General features: G+C 41.4%; 1 protein-coding gene across 1 annotated transcript in view; it reads left to right on the plus strand.

Annotated features, from left to right (window-relative positions):
• Positions 1 to 12758, plus strand: part of pde4ba (phosphodiesterase 4B, cAMP-specific a) — a 220286-nt gene that overhangs the window by 34740 nt on the left and 172788 nt on the right. The window lies entirely within an intron of this gene.

Raw genomic sequence — 12758 nt, forward strand, 5'->3', positions numbered from 1 at the left:
GTTCAGGCTCACAGGCATGTAAAACTAATACCTCACAGACTCACTCACATTCTGCAAATACAGCTGTTGCTAATAAACTCTTCCCCTGACTTAAATATATGGATGGAGACCCCTAAACCTGCTCTGGGAAAATATCTGGAAATGCAACTGTGATATAGTGATGTTATAAAATTAAACCAGTTTTTGAAGTTGAAGGAAAAATCCAGGTCATCGTTAAATACGGGAAAAAAAACAACCTGATACATGGGATGCAAATTTAGAGCTTTAAAGCTCTTCCTTTCTCCATTCCACCACAGTCCATTTACATTACTTGTAGGACACGGTCCTGGGACAAGGCACGTTTAGCACCTAAGCAATTACACAGTACACTCATACTGTACAGATAGACAGATTCATTTTGTGGCTGTGGGTGTTTTTTTGCTGAAACATCTCATAGCTGAAGGTGTGGGTGTGCATTACTCAGACTCTCTGAGTCTTTATCTTTTGCTCTCTGTGTCAGTTTGAAAATTGTGTGCTTTACTGCTTTATCAAAATACATTTGAGTTCTTGTTAGACTTCCAGTGAATTACATTCAGGAACACAGCGTGGGGAGGAGGGAAATGGATTCTGGGTGTGTAAATATTTAGTAATATTATCGGGAGACGTATTACTGAAATGGAAGACAAATGTGAAAATGAAGAACAAATGAAACAGCTGTCGGCTTTTTTTTTTCTAGGCTGATGAACACTGGGCAGTCTGTAATAATTGTCCCTGAAATTAAAACTGAAGTGTCCATTTTTTTATTCTTAGATTAACATCATTGGGATGCTGCTTATGCAGCCACAGTAAAGCAACAAGTCGTCATAGGCACAAACGTCAATCGCAGCTGGTGACCAAAGAATTCCCGGTTAGGTGATTCATGTTTTTCCCGAGCATGAGGTGGTTACCACAGGTTCACTGACCAGTCTGTTGGTTAGTGACTGGGACTTTAGAAGTAATTTTCCCATTTTTTTCTGATGGTTACCAGATAGTCTAGTTCGGTGTTTTTGGAGCCACGGCACACCACCACCAAACAAAAAGCATGTAGGGGTGACGTGGGTCCCCGGGCCACGAGTTTGAGACTCCTGCCATTGATTGTCATACGTCCAAAACGGCAAACAAGTTCATATCACATGGTTGATGGTCATGCGTCCACCAAACCTCAACAGAAACCATATATCCTTGTTCAGTATCACCACATATGTGTCTTATGGTAAAGTACTGCTTGGGTAATGGGTAAGCTGAAATATAGAAATTATATAAATGTTGTGAGAGAGCTCAGAGCATTTACCTCCTGTTTTTATGCTAAGCTATGCTAATCACCTCTTACCTGTAACTTTAAAGTTGATGCCCTGACCTGAGACTGGTATTAATCTTCAAATATCACTCTTCATATGTTTCTAGGCAAAAAGTTCAGAAAATGTCACCAGAATCAGTTCAGGTCTGAAGTTGTCGTGTATCATCAGCCGTGTTCTTACAAGTGAAAACGCTCATATTTGGTTTGAGGGTGTTGCGTGAAGCAGAATTCATGTAAGCACGTTTTTGTTCATTTTAGTAGCTCTTTTGCTAAACTGAGCAATTTTAGATTTGCAACCAGTGACCAACAAAAAAACCAACGGACAGTAGAAGATGGTGCTGTGTGTAAGATGAAGGGCGACTGTTTAAAAAGTTCAAATGAAAGGAAATGAGTTAAACAGAGCAGAGAGAACCACAACGATGACTCATGTCTTTATTAAAGGATCGACAATAGCACCTGCAAATAACAAAAACAGTCCACATTATTGTTCCATTTATTTCTGACACTGCCCCCTGGTGACAGTACACCGAAACAACATGTAGACCAGTCATTTTCAAACTGTGGTACGCGGGCTCCCTCTAGTGGTACGCGGGAAGTCTCCCAAAAAATTTTAAGAATAAATAATACTCCATGTTCTGATTGAGGGATTTCTGAAAAGTTCAAACGTACAGGTCTGCTATCACTTCCTACATAAATTAAGACAGAAAACTAAACAGCAGCGAGGTCTGTAGGGTTACTGAAGTTGGGCTAGCTGGTATATAATGATGTGCTACGTGATCGCTAGCTACACAGCTATGTTAGCATAAACACAGTGAAGCTGGAAGATGAACGCTAACTTTTTTCCACTCGATAAAAGTTAATGTGAGGCTGGCAGGATGCTGTAAACGGACCAAACTTCAGTCAGGAGAACAACTGTACCACAATACAAGGTTAGTCATTAATATACTGCTGCATGGGCGGGGCTGTAGTTACATGCAGGGTTTTAAAAACTGAGCTTTAAAATGAATAGTGGTAATAAAAACCGACAGTGGTCACTGACTGTTTTTAGGGGCTTGTTCAGATTGAATAGAAGAAGATACAAAGCCTTAAAGCATGTTGAAAACACAACAGCCTTAATAAACAGAGTAGTCTGGCCCTGGAAGCAGGGTTCATACGTCATCACTTAAAGACTGGATACCCCACCTGCTGTGAATGTTTTAATGCAGTACAGTTGTTATTATTATTATTATTATAACATCATGTTTATGACAATTAAAATAAATATACTGCTGTACTTTAATGGAGGTCATAAAGGTGGTACTTTAAGAGCCATATATTTTATGAGGTGGAACTCATTGTGAAAAGTTTGAGAACCACTAAAGTAGACAATGTTCTGGAAAGCTCTCCGTAAGCCCAGGCTTTAAGGCATTTGTGAATCAATAAAGCAATGTGTGTTTAGGTGAGACACTCCACTGGATTTTACCTCTAGCCAAAGGGATTTGGTTTAGCTGGTGATGCTTAGCTGGGATTTTACTGGATTGGTGTAAGTGAGAGTAGCTATGCCAGTGAGTGTTTGGGTCATGAAGCTGGAGACTGCAGTGGAGAAGATTGTTGTATGTTTTTAAGTACAGTGAGGTTGGATGCGAGGTGATAGTTTGTGCAGGGAGGTGTGTGTGTGAGAGAGAGAGAGAGAGAGAGAGATTAGACTCTGCTGTGCTGAGGGCTGGACAAATTAAATAATATCTGTAAGTCCCACAGACCTAATGACCTCATTCCCATGCAGATCACAGCTAACCAATTCTGACCTGATCAGGTCTGTCTCTCCATCTCTCTGTTTGTCTATGGATTCGTTTAGTGCTTGTCTGTGTGAGTGCACTTGAGTGCACGCTGCCATTTGTGTGTGACTCTGCATATTTATGCGCACATAAGTGCACACGCAGTTAACGGAGCTCTGAGTATTTGGCTGACCTTCAATTAGAGTCTGTTTCCTAGGGCTTCAAGAAAGTGTGCCAGGGCAAGCATCTCTCTCATCAAGTTTCCACACTGTAATACTTCCATTAGGGGATATAGCTATAATTTAACCTTTGAACTTTCTCATCTTGTCCTTCATTTTTTAGTTTGGATTTAAAGTTTTCCTTAAAGCATGCTGCATCTGAAAGTGTTCATTAATGTTATTAGAGGACTAGTATGTCTTTTCCATAGTAGACTTTGTGGTAAACTAAAGAACATGCACACCACACATAGAGGGGCCCTGCCTGGGTTCAAACCCAGGACTCTCTTGGTGTGTGGCAGTGGTTAGGCCAATAAGTAGTCATCTAATAATCTAATCCAGCGGTCTGGGCTTTAAAGTGTCGCGGGTAAATTCAACAAAATAAAATGATTTGACGAAGACAAAAACGGTGCTATTTTGTAAACATAATAATAAATGCAAATTCACTGTGTAATTGTGTAACTTTATTAGCAGCGTCCTTCTGAAATGCGACAACAACATTGAGAGCAACATCCTCCTCTCTGCCCCTTAGTGCTCTCTGGTCGCTATGGTAACGGGTAAATAGTTCTTTCAAAATAAGACACACAACGACAACGCGGGAAAAGACCCGGGGAAACCGAGTTAACGATAAAAATCCTGAAAACCACCCGAGCCTCAACTCTCGCGGTACCAAACGACTCATGGACTGGTACCGGTCCATGACCCGCGGGTTGGGGACCGCTGAGCTACTGTTTATTGTGAATAATTCTGAGGCCCTGTCCACAGGCACATTAGTGTTTAGGTATAAAAATCATAGAAAATCTTATTTTCTATAATTTTCGTTCCCATATAAACTGAAAAATTAACTTTTGGAAAAGTTCTTCCAGAGTGTAGATTTTTAACAACTCTATTTCTGTGTTTACTGGTAGAAAAAGAAAAGGAGGATTTTGTCTTACAATGGTGAAAAGATCATTTTATTCTCATTAACGATGCTGTGTTAGGATTCTGATTAACATTTCTATACTGTTAGTTTTAGAGCACCGCTTGTTGCACGGCGTGCTCTTAAGAGTGCTTGACATCGTTTAACATTTGAATGTAAGCGTAGCTTTGAACTTGACATATGATTTATTTTGTAGTGAGTCTGTCCTCCCCAGAGAAAAGAGCGGCACTGGTTTCTTGACGAGGTTCCTACACTGAACTAAACCTGACCAAACCTTAATCACAGTCGTGGAAAACCAGAAAACATGAATGACTCGTGTCTCATTCATTAATCATATGCGTGAGTATTTTAGAGCAGCGGTCTCCAACCTTTTTTGCGCCATGGACCGGTTTATGCCCGACAATATTTTCATGGACCGGCCTTTAAGGTGTCGGATAAATACAACAAAACCGAAAAAAAGAAGATTTATTCATAACACACGTGAAAAGACCCAGGAAAACCGAGTAAACGATAAAAACGATAACAAATTAACGCTGAAAACCGATAAATCCCCTGAAAACTATACATTTCACACCTGAGCCTCAACTCTCGCGGCCCGGTACCAAACGACTCACGGACCGGGACCGGTCCGAGGCCCGGGGGTTGGGGACCGCTGTTTTAGAGAGCAGTGACAAACATTGTTAGTGTGGTGAGGGGCTGCGACAGACCAGACCAGAGAAATCTCATACGGAAAGATGCTGAAATGCAACAATGAATCATGTGGTGTTTGTCTTTTGGTCACTCTTTTTATCACCTTTCTTCCATTTCCCTTTTTCTGACCTTTAACCTCTCTTGCTGCCTCTCTCACTTGTCACCATTTCACACTTTTTCTGCCTCCATCTCTTCTTCTGTCATTGTGGAGAACTCTCACGCTCTCCCGTTCTGGCTGGCAGGCTTGCATTTACACGGTGCGCGGGTCAAACCGAACAGCTGTTCATTCTCCAATCACAGAGCTTGTAAGCGGAGGGTTGAATTTATTTGTGGGCAACAGTTCAATGCTTTCTCTCCGTCTCTTCTTCCAGCCCTCAGTGCTTTGGCCGGCTCTCAGCAGCCGTGTCTGTATCAGTCTTAGCGTACGCTACTCTCCCTCCACCCGCTTCTTACTTTCTCTTTTGCGTGTGTGGTCAGGGGCAGTAATGCTTGTTACCACAGCAACAATGAGTCTTCTCCGGATTATGTGCGCTGTGACCTCGTGCACTTTGCCCTCCACTCGTTCACGTGGCACTGTTTTAGCCTCGCACTTTGTGGGTCGCTGCATGTCTTTGTGTTAGTTTGGCTGTATTTAAGTGCGCTGATTGAGAGGGATATTTAATTATAACCACACAGGATAGTTTTGAATGAGCTCGTAGATCTTTGTCTGATTTTTGTCTGTGTAATGCAAACCACAAATCGCTGCTTTTCGAGAGGGTGGCGAGTATACGGAGGATGTTTCCTCATAAACGGTCGGTGCGGATGGTTTCCAGGCGGATTGCAGTGGATTTCTTGTGCTTTGTTACATCTCCTCGTCTTCTGTTTCTCCAATAAATTGTCCATCAACACACTGAAAAAAATAAGCTGAAATCACTTTAAAAAATGGCCTTCGGCAAATTACACCCAACGTGTTTTTTTTTTTTTCGTGTTCTCCCTCCGACGAGCTAAATTTATCAGACGTCACGCATTTTTCTGTAGCGAGGGAAAGTAGGCAATTTATTTTATCTCTCGTCTGAGACGCAGGGATCAGGCTATTTCACATGAAGATGAAGATAAAAGAAAGGAAAGCAGGGATAATAATTCACCAAACAGTTTTATTAATATCCGGTCCCTCTGTCAACCTCAGTGGAATATTTCATCACTTTCAGCAGCATATAAATTGAAGTGAATGGTGTTATTAGACCTAGAACGGCCTTTTATTGAAAGACAAAATTATGTCTGTGTTGTTCCGTTAAACATGGAATACATTTTTTATATTCAAAGTAATTATATATTTCATGTCTTTTTGAATCTGCTGAACCATGCAAGGTTGCAAGTCTGAAGAACAAATAAATGCCACAGACTTTCAGGCTTGTGTATAAATCTGCAGCTGCAAACATTTGCTGTTTGCTTGTATTTGCTTGCATGCACAGGTCTGTGTTTCTCCTTATGTTTATGCAAAAAGCACAGCATAATGCAAGACGCACGTGCATATTGCTGGAAGCTTTGGTCAGCTGTGTTTTAGAGAATACTAATCAGTTTCTTTCAGATGCTCTTCTATTTACTCTCTGTAGTTGTCTCTCTCTTTCCTTTCTCGCTGCCTGACTCACCCTTCCTTTCCTGAGCTGTTCCCGATGTTATCCTCTCACTTACGTTAGTCTCTGTTAGACCTTTCCCCTGCTATTCCTGATCTACATCCTTGCCTCTCTTCCCTTTCCCACTCTCCGTACGTCCGCCCTCCTTTTTTTCTCCTCTTTTGTTTTGTTGACTTGAGCACGGAGGGATTTGACTGTCAGTGGAGGCGAATGACAAATGGGAAAGATGCCAAGGATGCCCTATTACGCATTGTGCTTACAGTGTTGGAAAATCCATAAATAACACTCAGTTATGAGTGAATCATGAGTGTTTTGTTGTCTATTTAACTGTAAAAGAAAGCGGCGGTTTCTTCAAGGGCAGTGCCCTGCTGGCACTAATTAGTAAAAAGTCTTTCAAGGAAGAAAAAGCTTCTTCCCGTTAAAGTGAAACTAAAACTTTAACATAGTTGGAAAACATTACATGGGTTACATTTAATTAAAACTGTGAAAACAAGGTATGTGAGAAATGCAATGAATGATGTTCAGCATAGTCGTCTTTTTTCTACTTCTTCATTTAAAACAAAACAAAACTGCTCTTGTTTTGTTTAGAGGTACAAATCCAGCAGCGGGGGACAGTTAGGGAACAAAATTCCTTGCCTGTTTGATAGTATTTAAAGAAAATCCAAAGCTCAACCATGCTTTTATCCATTTGTCCTTTCATGCATTTGTCTTGTGGCTACAGTAGCTCAGGCAGTGACTCAATTTTGACTCATTCCTGAGTCACTGAGTTCTTCGCTTTATCTCTGAGCTCTGACACACTGGACGAATTGTTTGGTCACTACCTGTAGCTTTGACAGTCCAGTATAGCCACTACCATAAAACACATGAGGATCTCATCTGTAGCCTTAGACAGAGAGTCATATTGATTAAGGAGAGCTCATTTGGAAGAACAGAACATGATTTATTATTGGATTATATGGAATTCACTCGAGCTATTTGGTTGTTAGACTCTGATAACCCATCGTCGATGGATGGGATCTCAGTGGTTATAGGAATCAGGATCTGCACGAATGAGAGTCTGAAAGGTAGAATGACAGAAAAGTGCTGTAATTTAAAGCACACAGAAACGAGGCTGATTGGCTTAGAGTAGGCAGGCAAGAAGACGACCGGACTAGAGCAGTGTCGTTAGCATCCAGTTTGACAGTGTGGGAAAATGGAAGTGATGTAAAGTACAGACCAGCACCACCAATAGAACTGCACTTGAAATAACTGCTTTATTTTTAGGCTATGAGGAAAAGATCCATCATTGACGCGATGGGGCCACTGATGGGTTTGTAGCTCTGATTTTTATCTGTGTGCATTTGAAAGAGGCCATCTGCCCAAGCATGGGCAAATCTCCAATTTAAAAAAACAATTTAAAACTCAAAACACAGATTATACGGCAGTGAGCACAGGGCCCACTAGAGGGCGTCAGACCCCCAGGTTACCCTCGTGAAGTGTTTCTGACTGTTTGGTCTGAAACTTTCTCATTAGTGGCCCGCTGGAGGTTATTTTGGAGCTCTGGCAGTGCTCGCCCTGCTCCTCCTTGCACAAAGGAGCAGATACCACTCCTGCTAATGGGTTGAGGACCTTCTACGACCCTGTCCAGCTCTCCTAGAGTAACTGCCTGTCTCTTGGAATCGCCTCCATGCTCTTTAGACTGCACTGGGAGACACAGCAAACCTTCAGGCAATGGCATCCTGGAGACGTTGGACTACATGTACAACCTCTGTAGGTTCCAGTTATCACCTCATGCTACCAGTAGTGACACTGACTGGCGTAGGCAAATGCAAAACGAGTGAAAAACAGTCAGAAAAGATGAGAATGTCAGTCGTCTCCACTTGTAAAACCATGTGTTTGGGGGTTGTCTCATTGTTGCCCCTCCAGTGACACCTGTTGTTAATTTCATTGACGCCAAAGCAGCTGAAACAGATTACCAACCCCCCTCTGCTACTTACCTGACCTGTTCCTTTCATTTTAGCAGCATATAAGCAGCTTTTGTTTTATGGTTACATTGTGTTTCGACCACAAGCGGTTGTCAGCAAGTTCTCCGAAATATTTGCTTATGGTCAAAATAATAATTAGGAGGGCGAAGAATGAAATGAGTTGACATTAAGAGCCAGGTTGGAGGTGAGCTGGTGGATGGTTTGGATGATAAATGTTTTAAAATGTTTAAAACAAAGTTGAAATGTTTATCAGGCAGTTCCATAATCTTAACCATGTATGTACTGGTGTCACTCAATTCATTTTCAACAGTTATTTTCAGCAGTATGTCTCTAGCATATCTCTCTATGAGTCATACCCAAGCATCTTCTAAGACTGCTGAATTAAAGTTGGAGAAAAATCATTGTCATCATTGAAGGAAACCATTGCTGTGTACTGTGAGTGGTCCAAGGACTTTTTGCTGTGGTAGAGCTGCAGCACATGTTTGTTGTAGTATTTGATATAAAGGTGGGCGTGACAGGGCTGCATATAAATGTGCGTCTCTGTGGTTATCTTACTAACAGCTGAGGCTTTGTGACCTTGCTTCTGGGACTGTTTTTGTGTGTGTGTGCCTAGAGAGGTGAATAGAAGTGTTCTCATTTGTATGATGTGTATCTGTGCGAGAGTAATGAACTTGTCACCGTCTCCATACTAAGTGGTCCCAGGGAAACAACGAGGCCACCGGGGTTGTGCTGCTAATGGGCTAATGGACTTCTGCACTGGACCCATCCTGATCACACAGTTACACACCCCTCACATACACACTTATTGCATCAGGTTGTATAAAGACAGCAGGTAGCACATGTGGAAGGAACGAGTAAAAGTGTAGTCTCCCAGCTTTAATGTAAAAATCAGCATAATTGTCAGTTTCCACTGTGAATCTTTAAAATTCAGATGTGTTTTTAGAATTAGAGAAATGCCCAGAAGTTTAGGACGAACTGTTGAAAACACAAAGCAGCAGCTCAGTACATTTTGGCATGTAGACATGGTCAATACAACCTGCTAAAGTTCAAACTAAGTTTTAGAAAGGGGAAGAGAGGTGCCAGACAGGCTGGCTTGTGTAGTTCAGAAACTGCTGATCTGCTGGGATTCTCTACCACAACTATCTGTAGGGTCTGCAGAAACAGGCTGGAAAAAAATATATTCAGTGAGGGACCGTCCTTCGGGAGTAAATGTCTCGTGGATGTCAGAGGTCAGAGGACAATGGCCAGACTGCTTCAGGCTTTTTGGAAGGCAATAGAAACTCAAGTAACAGTGTGTTACACAACCAAAGTCTGCAGAAAAACCTTTCTGAATGCATAAAACTCTAGATTGGAATAACGTCTGATTTGAGGAGTCTCAAATTCTGCTGAGACATTCAGATGGAAGGGTCAGAATGGCATGTAAACAAGAGGAAAGCACATGTATACAGACTTACAGTAGTTTTGAGACATCCAAAGTCTCAATAAATGCATCTATTTGTTGCTTCAGACAGCTCAATCGGCATCAGGAGTTTATGAAATGATGGCGAACTAAAAGATTTGGATGGAAATACAGAATCGCAAAAACTGAATAGCATTGTTGTAAATGTTGGGTGGTCAATCAAAGATATGACGGACAAATTCACTTATTATAAAATTGTGCATATGTGTTATTATATGCCAGTTAAACTTCATAAAATGGGCTTCGGATCTAACAACTCATGTTGGAAATGTCCATCAGCTATTGGTACTGTTCTTCCTTTATTGTGGTCTTTTGGGTTTTTTGGGAACAAATAATCCAATGCATTGATGAGTGGCTCCATGGGCCTCTACTAGAACCTTCTCAGCTGTGCCTATTAAGAGATTGGACTATTTTACCCAGCGTATGTCCAAGTGACAATATGGTCTAGCGTCGGCGGGCTTCATAACTGCCACCGGGTGAGCCGGACCAAACCAGAATGGCTGAAGTTGAGGACAGACTCTGGCTTGTTTTAGTAACTGGTGGCAAGGAATAAAACTGCCAAGGAAAGTTCCAGGAATTATGGTCTGGCTTTATGAAATATATAAAAAAATATAATGGCAAGGTGCCTTTTCCATCTTTTTCTATTTCTGCATCCACTGAGTTTCATAGAATCCTTTATTTGTTCCATTATTTTCTCCCTGCCAGTACTTGGGTACTTTCTCTGATGGCCCGGATTGTAAATATGTTCAGTTTGTCTTGGTTTGTGTTCTGTTTGAGTTAAAATAAAAACCTCATAAGCCAAGTTCCTGTCAACTTATTTCTCAGTTATCATGAGAAATATCATTAGACTAGCTGACTAGTCTAAAACTAAGAAACACTCAGGTGTTAAGTTAAATTTGAAAATGTGAGGACTGAGCATCTCAGTCCTCACTCTGCTATACTCCCACAATTTTCTTTCTTTATTTTTAATAATGGTGTGATGTCTCAATCAATAAAATCTTCTTTAGACAGTCAGGCACTCATCAACCATATGAGTCAACTGGCGATTGTTCACACATACCGCCTGGTTGATGAGCACCCAGTTATTTGAAAAGACACTAGTTTGACTTGATCGCCATTGTTTAGGAGTTTTACATGTATAGACAACGTGAGCCTGAAAAATACCACAATAATAGATCTACATTTGGTAAACCAAGCAGCTACTTTTTGATAAACTTCAGTCTTTGGCATCTGGTAGCCAGGGATGGGTATCGTTTAGGTTTTATCCGATACCGGTGCCAAACCGGTACTTTTGAAATGGTGCCGGTGCTTAAGTGGTGCTCGAACCGGTGCAATGGAAAACACAATTTTTGTCCTAAAACCTCTCATGTTTAGCTGTATTTTTTTTTTTGTAAAAAAGATAACAATGTTAGCCTTTTCTGCAGCTGTAGGGCATATATGGTATCACTCTATCAAACAAGAAGACAGCCGCATGTAACTACAACGGTGTTTGCTAGTTCACCTTACATGCATTAATGTAATAACGTGGTTAGCCTACTCAAAGTAAATTACACACGAACAACATTAAGCTACTCGCCCAGAGAAGAACGGCTGCTGCTGCATCATCATCCTCATCATTTCTGCTACACTGGCAGGGCTAGGGGCCAGGACTCTCCTCTTCGGGTTTTTGGGGGATGTTGCTAACTCCGGGTCGATAACAGGCACCACACCCGCAGTAGATGTGCTCGGTGTGAGGTCTCGCAGCAAGCTCTCAAATACGGCGCATTTCTTGGCTTTTTAAAAAAACGGTATGCGTCGCCAGGTGTTTCATCGGATTTGAGGTGTTACCTCCTTTGCACAGTATCACCTTAAAGCACTTGTTGCAGCTGCTGAGTTTACATCTTTTGTTGTGAAGTACAGCCAGACTTTTGACCGCTTCGCCTTGGGCATTTTTAATCTGTAGCTCTGCTCTAAAAGAACGTACGTACCTGGGCCCGCCTACTATCCTCGGAAAGGTAAAATGATTGGCTAGAATCCAAAGTGTATCACAGCTCAGGAAAATAAAGCACCGAAATAAAGCACCGAAATGTGTGCTGCTTTTCGGTCTGGTTACTACCGTTTATGTCAGATACCGGTACCCATCCCTACTGGCAGCTGCTCACACCGCTGTTTGAAGAAATTATAGCCATGTCCAGACGGCTAACATCGCCAGACCAGGATATTTCCCAATGATCAATGGTGGAAAATATTTCATCTGTCCATTTTTGTAAAAATGTTATAAGTACTAAAAGCTTGGCAAGGTTTTTGCACCTCTTTAATTTAATGGATTTACCCAATTTACTACATTTTGGTGTGCGAAAGAACACATTTTGTTTTAAAGGCAAATGAATCAAATGGTTGTATCCATAACACTGACGAACTTTCTATGTTGAATATATCAAGTGATGGAAAACCTAGACAGAGCTTTGAGTCTGATGACTCATCAGACCAGTTCAATTGGTTCTGACTTTCATTTCGCACGTAGCTCCGTCACTCTCTCCTCTCGCTCGATCAAATGTCCTTTTACCTTGTGACTGTGTGAGAAGAAAGAAAAAGAAAACTTTCTATAAAATAAGGGGAAACGAGTCACTGTGTTATTATAATCATGCTGTGCTTCTGACTAACACGTTCGTCCTGTTAGAGCAGTGGTTCTTAACCTTGTCGGAGGTACCGAACCCCACCAGTTTCATATATTCACTGAACCCCTCTTTAGTGAAAAATAAAATATGATTTTTTTCAAATTCAGGACATAGATATGTTTTTTATTGGTGCACAAAATGAGCCGTGCATGTCACGGTGGAGGCTCTGCCG

This window comes from Neolamprologus brichardi, chromosome 17 (genome assembly GCF_056152115.1).
Source record: "Neolamprologus brichardi isolate AB-2024 chromosome 17, ASM5615211v1, whole genome shotgun sequence".
Lineage (NCBI taxonomy): Eukaryota > Metazoa > Chordata > Actinopteri > Cichliformes > Cichlidae > Neolamprologus > Neolamprologus brichardi.